Source organism: Hipposideros armiger, unplaced genomic scaffold (genome assembly GCF_001890085.2).
Source record: "Hipposideros armiger isolate ML-2016 unplaced genomic scaffold, ASM189008v1 scaffold_95, whole genome shotgun sequence".
Classification (NCBI taxonomy): domain Eukaryota; kingdom Metazoa; phylum Chordata; class Mammalia; order Chiroptera; family Hipposideridae; genus Hipposideros; species Hipposideros armiger.
Window position 1 is genome coordinate 2,705,815 of NW_017731445.1, and position 8,562 is coordinate 2,714,376.

At 41.2% G+C, this 8,562-nt stretch overlaps 2 long non-coding RNA genes across 4 annotated transcripts in view; one reads left to right on the forward strand and one right to left on the reverse strand.

The window, feature by feature from the left end:
• The first annotated feature begins 1,029 nt into the window (after positions 1–1,029).
• Positions 1,030–8,562, forward strand: part of LOC109384484 (uncharacterized) — a 52,370-nt gene continuing 44,837 nt past the window's right edge. Inside the window, exon 1 of the long non-coding RNA XR_002124409.1 lies at positions 1,030–1,072. This is a non-coding gene — a long non-coding RNA (uncharacterized LOC109384484). The remainder of the gene's footprint in view (positions 1,073–8,562) is intronic.
• LOC109384483 (uncharacterized) overlaps positions 2,217–8,562 on the reverse strand; it is a 12,204-nt gene continuing 5,858 nt past the window's right edge. For 2 of the 3 annotated variants that reach the window (XR_002124408.1, XR_002124406.1), the window contains exon 3: positions 7,409–8,055. This is a non-coding gene — a long non-coding RNA (uncharacterized LOC109384483). Of the gene's footprint in view, positions 2,325–7,408; positions 8,056–8,562 lie in introns of those variants that run through there. The other variant, XR_002124407.1, reaches the window with a different exon arrangement.

Consider the following 8,562-nt stretch of genomic DNA (forward strand, 5'->3'; position numbering starts at 1 on the left):
CTCATTTCTAAGTGAAATTAGCAACTTCATGGGCTGGGGTAGTGGGGCAAGTAGAGAAGCATGTAGCCCAGGGGTTTAGAGCACAGGTTCAGAAAACTTGGTCAAACCCTGGCCTTTACACCTCCAAATGGTGTTGGTGGCACTTTGTGTCAGCCGTTCTATACCTCAGTTTCCCCACCTGTAAAATGGATGTAATAATAAAGCCTCCCCATGGAATTTTTGTGAGGTTTAAATGAGATAACCTAGTTAATGTGCTTGGCATAACTCTTACTTTGCAGAAAGTGTTTAATAAACACAGCTATTATTGTTACAGGACAAAGCAAAGGAGTCCCAGTGGAGAGCTAATTTGCCTAGAGTCACAGAGCTGGTTAGTGACAAAGCAGAGCCTGGAGCGCAGATCCCGTCCATTGTCCTTTTGTTATAAATGAACCATAGCTTAATTAGGTTTTGAAACATGGGTGATAAGCACTTCAGCTAAAAGAGAGAACAAGAGCTAGATATTCTGCTCTCTGCAGCCTCTCCATGTTGCTTTTCCAGGAAGCAGATACATCACAAGTATCTATGCAGGAAACATAAATAAACCAAATTCCTTCAGAATGGTATTGTCTTCCTCTTATGTGTGGGATTACCTGGCAGTCGAACCCCTGATAATGTGGTTCGTTTGTGATTTTGATAGGGTAGGTAGATAGATAGAAATGAGCAGGAAAAGGAGAACAGTAACAATTTGAGGGACCCTATCCCCTTAGGTATAAAAAGGCACAGGCTATAACATGGTTGCCTCTTGCTGTGACGGGTGTCATAGTGAGGCCCCGTGTACACAGTTCTGGCAGCACAGAAATGAATGTGCAGATTAAAGAACTAAAGTAAAGCCTGCAGTCATCTTTGGGACTAGCTTGTGCCTGGTTTTATAAACACTCCTTAGCTATTTTGAGTAACCAGGGACTTATCACTCCCAACCTCAATTCAGAAAGTATTCTGGTCACATGTCATAACCAGGAAAGCAGTAACCCTACAACCAGTTACCATAACGTCTGTGGCTAATAAGGACAGGCTCTATCATAAGACATTAAAGGTAAGTGAATGTGGGTAATCAAAACTTAACTAATAATGAAACTTTAAACAAGACTGAGTCTAACATGATTCTGTAGCCCTTTTCCCTGCTTAGATCGCTTCTGCTAGAAGTATTTGTTGTTCTTTTAAAGTCATTTCACATCAACCCCAGTCAATTCCAGTGAGCACAAGGTGACCCAAAATCTTTATTGGGCTCTTGCAGCATCATTTTCCTGACTTCTCTTGGAATGAAAGTAGAGCCTCCCTGGGTTTAGAAAGTGTTTTTCTGGTTAATGAGGACTGCACAGTTTTATTCCTAATAACGGTAGTTCCTTTTATAGTGTCATGTTTCTAGAAGAGATCGGATAGTTCGCATCCTTAAATGCCAAACCAGCAAAACAGTTGTAGCATATATTAAAATCTGAGTAGTTATGCAACAGGGTCACCGGTTCGATTCCCACATGGGCCAGTGACGCTGTGCCCGAGCTGAGCTGCCGGTGAGCTGCCAACAGGTGGCAGGATGGCTTAGCTAAAAAACAAAACAAAACCTGAGTAGTTATAATAGTCTATTTAATTCTTTAAGACTAGTAGAGAGACTGCCACACAGACTGTCAGCAGATTCCCAGAGAGGAACATAGACATACATTCCACTCCAATGTGTCTGAGCTGGGACTGAGCTGAGAAAGCTACAGTTTTGAGAACTTGTATATCAGAGAGCCTGGGAGCTGCCTTTCTCAGCTCCACTAGCTTGAGAAATCTATTCATCCTTCCCCTTTCTTAAAGAACAAGGTGTGCTTCCCTGGTAAGCACAATGAATTTAAAACTCACCAGTTTAAAGAGCCTTGCTCAAATAATGTCTGGATGTTAGCCAATTTATATGGTGCTGATATGGACGTTTCAAAGTATATTACCCAGCCATACGACTGTGTAGATTTCTTTAGTCTTTTTTGGGAGGGTCTGCATATTTAGCTTGTATCCCTCTAGTTGGCTCCTCCCTGTTTTGATTTCACTCCAGTTACTCAACTTCACCCTTAAAACCATGAAGAGTTTGGTAACCACTTTTCTCTTTAGAAAATATGATGGGTAGTACCTGATGTAGCGTCAGTGGTGTTACAAAAGACAGAAGGTAATGATAGTCTCATTTCTTACCTTAAGTCACCTTTCATTCTAATTCCACTGAGACACTTCTACGAAGAAGCCAGCATGGTGGGACAGAATCTGACTGAATTCCCAGCATTGCCACGCATGTTACTTTTGAGTTTCAACTTCCACATCTGTAAAACAGGGTCATAGAGTCAATCCTTAGGTCTCCCTGAGAATCACGGGATAACACATACAGAGCGCTGAGCTTAGTGCACAAAAAAGGGCTTGCCATGTGTTAGTTCCCTTTCCCTTTCTCTCCAGGGTGATTGGATGAAACGCTTGAGAGCCTGCTTACGAAAGGACATTGCAGTAGAAACTTCAAAAATTGTTCACCTGTGAACATGTCCTTCTTTGGTAAGGAACCGGAGAAAATTAGAGAAATTTCTAAATATGAAACTTGTTTCATGTAATTAAACTTAGAACTTTTAGACAAGAAGCAGCAAGACCATCCTACATAAGGAATATATAATCAAGCTGGAGATTAGCATTTGCCTACTTACCATCAGGGGACAATATCAGGCTACGATTACCGTGCAGACACTCCTGATGAAATACTGGGCTGGTTGATGTCAGACCCCAAAAGAGGTAAGCAACAGTTTCTTCCAATAGCATCCAAAATGGGGGCACAGTGTAGTGGAAAGAATACTGGTTTTTGACTCCAAGTCTTGTTACCTATTAGCTAATTAAACATCGATGACCCCTATTTTTGTTTGCTTTTTTAATCTATAAAACAGGCAAGGGGGTTTCTGATTTACTCATAGGACTATGTAAAGTAGAGCTTTTCAAACTTGAATATGTGTACAAAGTGCCTGAGGATCTTGTTAAAATGCAGAATCTGGTTCAGTTGTTTTTGGGTAGAGCCTAGGATTCTACATTTCTAGCAACTTCCAGGAGATGTTGATGCTGCTGGTCATGAACCACACTTTGAGAAGCAAAAATTTAGCAGACTGTATGCGATATTATACATGTAAAAGGACTTGTAAACACGTGGGTACAACAGGTAGAAAGTAATGCCATTAGTAGCAGCAGTGGTCATATATTCTACTGAGAAATGTTCTGTAATAAATAAGGCTACTGATGTCCCAGCCTTTCCATTCTATACTATTCTTTTCAGTGCTTCTAACAGTACTTATGTTAAGAATTAGTTTTTTTAGTGTGGTTAAGATGGGGCCCATGGGGATACAATATTGCTGGTGCAACAGAGACACTGAAGGAAGAAAAAGGAGAGGTAAAGAGAGAAGGAAGGATGGGAGAAAGTATAAAAGTACATTGGCTTGTAGGGGTAGAGGTGGCTGTCTCCTCTTAGAGATAAGGAGATGTGATGGAAAAAAGAGGGACAGCCTGCTGGCATTTTGCATCGAGTATGTAAGGACAGCAGCAAGTGAAGCTAGATTAAGCGAAGGTGTTTACATTGACCATGGAGAAATTCAGGGATGCTACCTTAAATAGATGTGGCTTAATAAATTTCCAGGCGCTACTGGTGATGCCTCATCTGTCTATATGGCTATGGTTACTCATAGGTCCCTGGGAGAGAAACAAAAACATGGAGAAATGCATTTTGACAAAAAAAAAAATCCCCAAAACCACATTACTTGTAGATCAGATCTAAGACCATGGATCTTGTGTGTGAGTGAGCAACATTTACTGAACACTCGTTATGTATAGAAAAGGATACCAAATGCTGTGTTTTTTCCCACGGAACTCGCACAGCCGTGATGGACTTGAGAGCAGGGCTGCTCTGCCTTCTCACCGTGTTTGGCAAGCTGGCCTTACCATGTAAGCTTTCAAAAGGCTTCACAAATAATTGTAAAATACTTTCTACTAATATTCAGACCAACGACAACAACAGAAAAAGGAAAGCAGTCAAAGGTAAAGCTCCCTAAAAAATTCTCTACTCAAACAATACCTCACAACATGACTCCCTCTGAAATTCCACCCCATCTCACCCTGTCCTTCCCTGATCCTAGCTCCTGCTGATTTTACCCATAGCACTTATCACCATCTCAAGACACTCAAGAGTTTTCTTACTTATTTTGTTATCATATGTCGGTGCCACTCAGACACAAGTTCACTGAGAGCAGGGACTTTCGTTTGCTTGGTCCACTGCTGAATCTTAGCAAGTGGAATTGTTTCTGCGCTTAGCAGTTGCTCAGCACTATTTATTTACGCCTTGGTGGAAGGCGTAAATAGTGAGATTTTCTAGGAGATAAGTTCTTAGCAATATTTTTTGGGAAGAATTTTAGAGAAAAGACTGTGTGGATTTAAACTTGCAGAGAAAATCTCTGGATTTCGGGAAACCGTATCTAGTGTCTCATTATTTAATTTTTTTTCTCTCAAATAAATAACTGTCTGTTTCCTACTAAAGCTGCTGCCCAATATAACACATTGCCCAAGATTTAATGAATGTTTATTGAACAGTGACTATGATCAGGACATCTTTTTTTTCTGCATCTGTCCAAAAGCAAGGCTCTCATGGAGTCATCCAGAGGGCTCCCTGGAGAATTACCTACCCAAGAGCTTTCTGGAGTATATAAAGTTACTTTTGAGCCCCTAAGAGATCTCTTTCTCCTTGTCTTGGTGACTAGGGAACCATAGGAATAGAATTGGGGATGATAGCTAACCTTTCTACAGTCAGTCACAGAGAAAGCTTTTGAGGGATCTCAATCTATCTCCCACAAACCTCCTGGACCAAGGGGCGGGGAGGCCCACAGCATCTCCAGAGGCAGAGAAGTGTGGTAGGAAATGCCACTTCCTAGCTGAAGCTTCCCAAGGAAGTGCCAGTTGAGCCGCAGTCAAGCCCCCATGGAGAAAATGCTTCTCTCCTTCCCTAGAGACCACCTATCTTGGGATGTCTTGAAGTTAGGGCCCTTCAGTTCAACCCCAGGCTCATTTAGGAGCTGCTGAGGTGAACACATTTTACTGTCTTAGCTCTTTAAAGGTGACATTGACAGTATCTAACAGAGGGTCATGTGACCTGACCTGACAAGTGGTTTAGTGAAAGCTGAATCCTATTTTTAGTCTTCATGCTGTTTTAAGATTTAGCCCAACTTCCAGACCGTCCCCTCCCCAGGTTTGAAAATGGCTTTATTTTACACTTTTCGGTGGGAAGTAAGCCAGCTTCTACGTGAAACTGATGGTTCCAAAGACATTGACGAACATTAAAAAATGTCTGAACATGGCTTCAGGCCACCCAGCCTATTTCTCATCCTGTGCTGTGCCTTGTGGAGCGTATGCAAGTTCAGGGTTCTCTTTGAAATTAGTGGCAGTTATGAGCTCGGAGCAACTCTGTGGGGAATGAGCAATATAATAAATGAGCCCCTTTAAAGACCAACCGTTGTAGTTGGGCTCTTTTTGTGTTATCTGACACTGGTTTCTCAGGGATGTTCTGTGGTGGGGCTAGTGGCCCACCAAGATATCTACTCTGGTTTCAACTTTGGGTTTGAAGGAGGGAAAGGGGATGGGGAAAGTAAGTTCCCCTTTTTTCCCTTAAAGAACTGGCCTAAACCCTTTTGCTATCCTTTTTATATCAACATCTGGGATAAACCATCCCACACCCACATGCCTTGAGTTAAAAATAAAACAAAAGCTGTCTTTCATCTGCATGTACTTACTGACCTATGCAACAACAAAATATAGCAATAATAACAATACGGAAATTAAAACAAAAACAAAGCTTTCATCTGCTAGGAGATAAAGCAGACTTATTTGTATATCGGGGTTTTCAGAGGTTATTTATGTAGTTGAAAGTAAAGAATATGACCTGGGATATTTTTCATGTTTCTCTGATGACATTACAGGTCAAGGTAAATTCTGATACCATGATGAAATTTCTTGAATATTTTTAAAACATAATTCAAGTTTTTTGTTTTAACTTTTGACTAAATATCCCTAAATGACTAGTAAACGTTATTTCAAATAATGAAATTCAATGAGAAAAATACATGCAGGTTGCCTTTAAACATACTTAAGACGACTGACTTACTTGGCCCAATTTTCCAAGTATAAGTTTGAATGGCTCTTTGAATGCCACGTGTTACATGACTAGATGCAGATTCAACTAATTTTTGCTGAGTGCCTTCTTTATTTCTCACAACCACACTGTGAGATCAATATCATTGACCCTACTTCACAGATGACAGAACTAAGGCCAGAGAGTTCCAATGGCAAGAAGCTAGTAAGTACCATAACTAGCATCCAAACCCAGGTCTTTGACTTCCAAATCCAGCCCTCATCCTAGCGTGAACCTGTAGCTACTTCTCAAGCTACAATAAGCCATCCCTCTCTGCAAATAAAGTAATATGTTGTTTATTTACAATGAGAAAGTATTGGAGCAAATATTGAGTTAGGGCGAAGTCCCTATAGGGGCGGATCAAGAATGATTGTAAGAAAAATAAATACTAGGTGAAATAGACTTCAAGGAAACTTGCATTTCTGTATACAAATGTGGGATAAGAAAGTTCCAAGGCCATATTATCATCTTTGAGATGTCTTCTAAAGCAGGGACAAAAATAGGAAAGTTTTTATAGTTATTGATTTTTTTTTTAAGATTTTATTGGGGAATTGGGGGAGGGGAACAGTGTTGGGGAATCAAGCAAGGGGAACAGACAAGTTGCTGTCTTTTTGTTCTTCAGTCTAGTTGTGGAGGGCGTTGCTTCACTGGCCCATGTTGGTATTATCATTGTGCTCTTCCCGGGTGAGGCAGTTGCTCACAGGCCATTGGAGAGCTGCTCACAGTGGCTCACAGCAGCTCACGAAAGCTCACGCCCACTGCCGGCCAGCCCCGCTGCAGCCTACTCTGTCGCCGGCGACTCACTGCAGCCCAGCTCCAGGTCGAGCTGTTGTTCACCATCTTAGCTGTAGAGGGCACAGCGTCACTGGCTCTCACATGCGGGATTCAAACCAGGGCCCTGCTGCTCAGAGCTGGTGTCCCAAGCCAACTCCTAACCAATGTGCCACTTGGCCGGCCCTATAGTTATTGATTTTTATAAAAGACCTCCTTTAGTTTACTTTCATATATTCTGCCTCATTTCAAAATGGTTCCAGGTAGATATCAGATAACACATAAATGAAGTATGGGTAAAGAACAAAAGGAAAAAATAATAAGTAGAGACCAGATGTAAATTAATACATGTAAATGCATTTCACACTGAGGATAAAGGCAAAACACAAAAACAAAACAGAAGAGCAGTTGTAAAATCATAATAACAATAATAAGGGCTAATATTTATTGAGAACTTAACGATTTGCCAGACACAGTGCTAAAAACTTTTACATAGTCTGTCTCATTCAATTCTCACTGCAGCCTTTGAGGTAGGTACAGTTATTTTCATTACTTTACAGATGAGAAAATTGAGGCACAGAGAAGTTAAGAGGCTTAAGGTCGACCAGATAACAGGTAATGGTGCTGGGTTTGAACCCCAGCATTCTAATTTCAAGACCATGCTCGGGGCCACCCTTAGCTTTATGCCAGGTAAACACATAAACACATTGTTATTACTCACGGAAAACCAATTGTTTCCTGGCATTTGGGTCTAAGGGGAACATCTCACTGTGCCCTCAGGAGTGGAACATGAATGGTTCAGAGGCGAGTGCCTTTCTCAACATCCCCCATGATGCCAATAACGCTGACAGGCTGATGGCTATCTTCTTGCTGGGTCCCTCCATGCAATGCCAAAATGCAATTCAGTAAAAGTGAGTAAAAGTAAAAGACGCCAAAACAATATGGTTCAAGTATTTAGTTTGGATGGTTTACCTTGATCATGAGATATAACCTAAACTATCTGGAGAGATGGATGGACTTCATGTCCTTCAAGCAATCCTCCATGGAGCCTCCTTAGCTGTAAACATTCCTTGAGCACTGCTCTGATGGAGAAAAAAGAAAAATCACAGCCATACAGAGTGGAGACCATAAATCTGGAGTGCAACTAATCTCAGTTGTGCCGTCAATGTTATTTGGCAGTCCTATTACAAGTGCTTCTCCCATTTCCCTCAGCTGCTATCCCAAACCTTTACCACTCTTTAAAGGTTTCAATCTTCTCTTTGGGGGATGACCTTATTTCTAAGTTAAGGATTAGCAGCTATTGAGAGTGGCTTTTTTCATTTTCCCACCCATTCACCCATGAGCCCACCTGTATCTGCACCCATTCTTTCCTTGTCCTCATTCTAGCAAAAGATAGGTTTCCTATCAAAGGCAATTCCACCCACTGGTGCAATGGACATTATTCCACCATGCTTCCTTAGGAAACTTGCTTTATAAATAATGGCCTTTTCTTCATTTCTTCATTGGTTATTCCCCTCAGCATAAAAGTATGTTCATTCTTCTCGCTTACTAAAAATACAAACAAACCAACAAACAGAAAACACTTAATG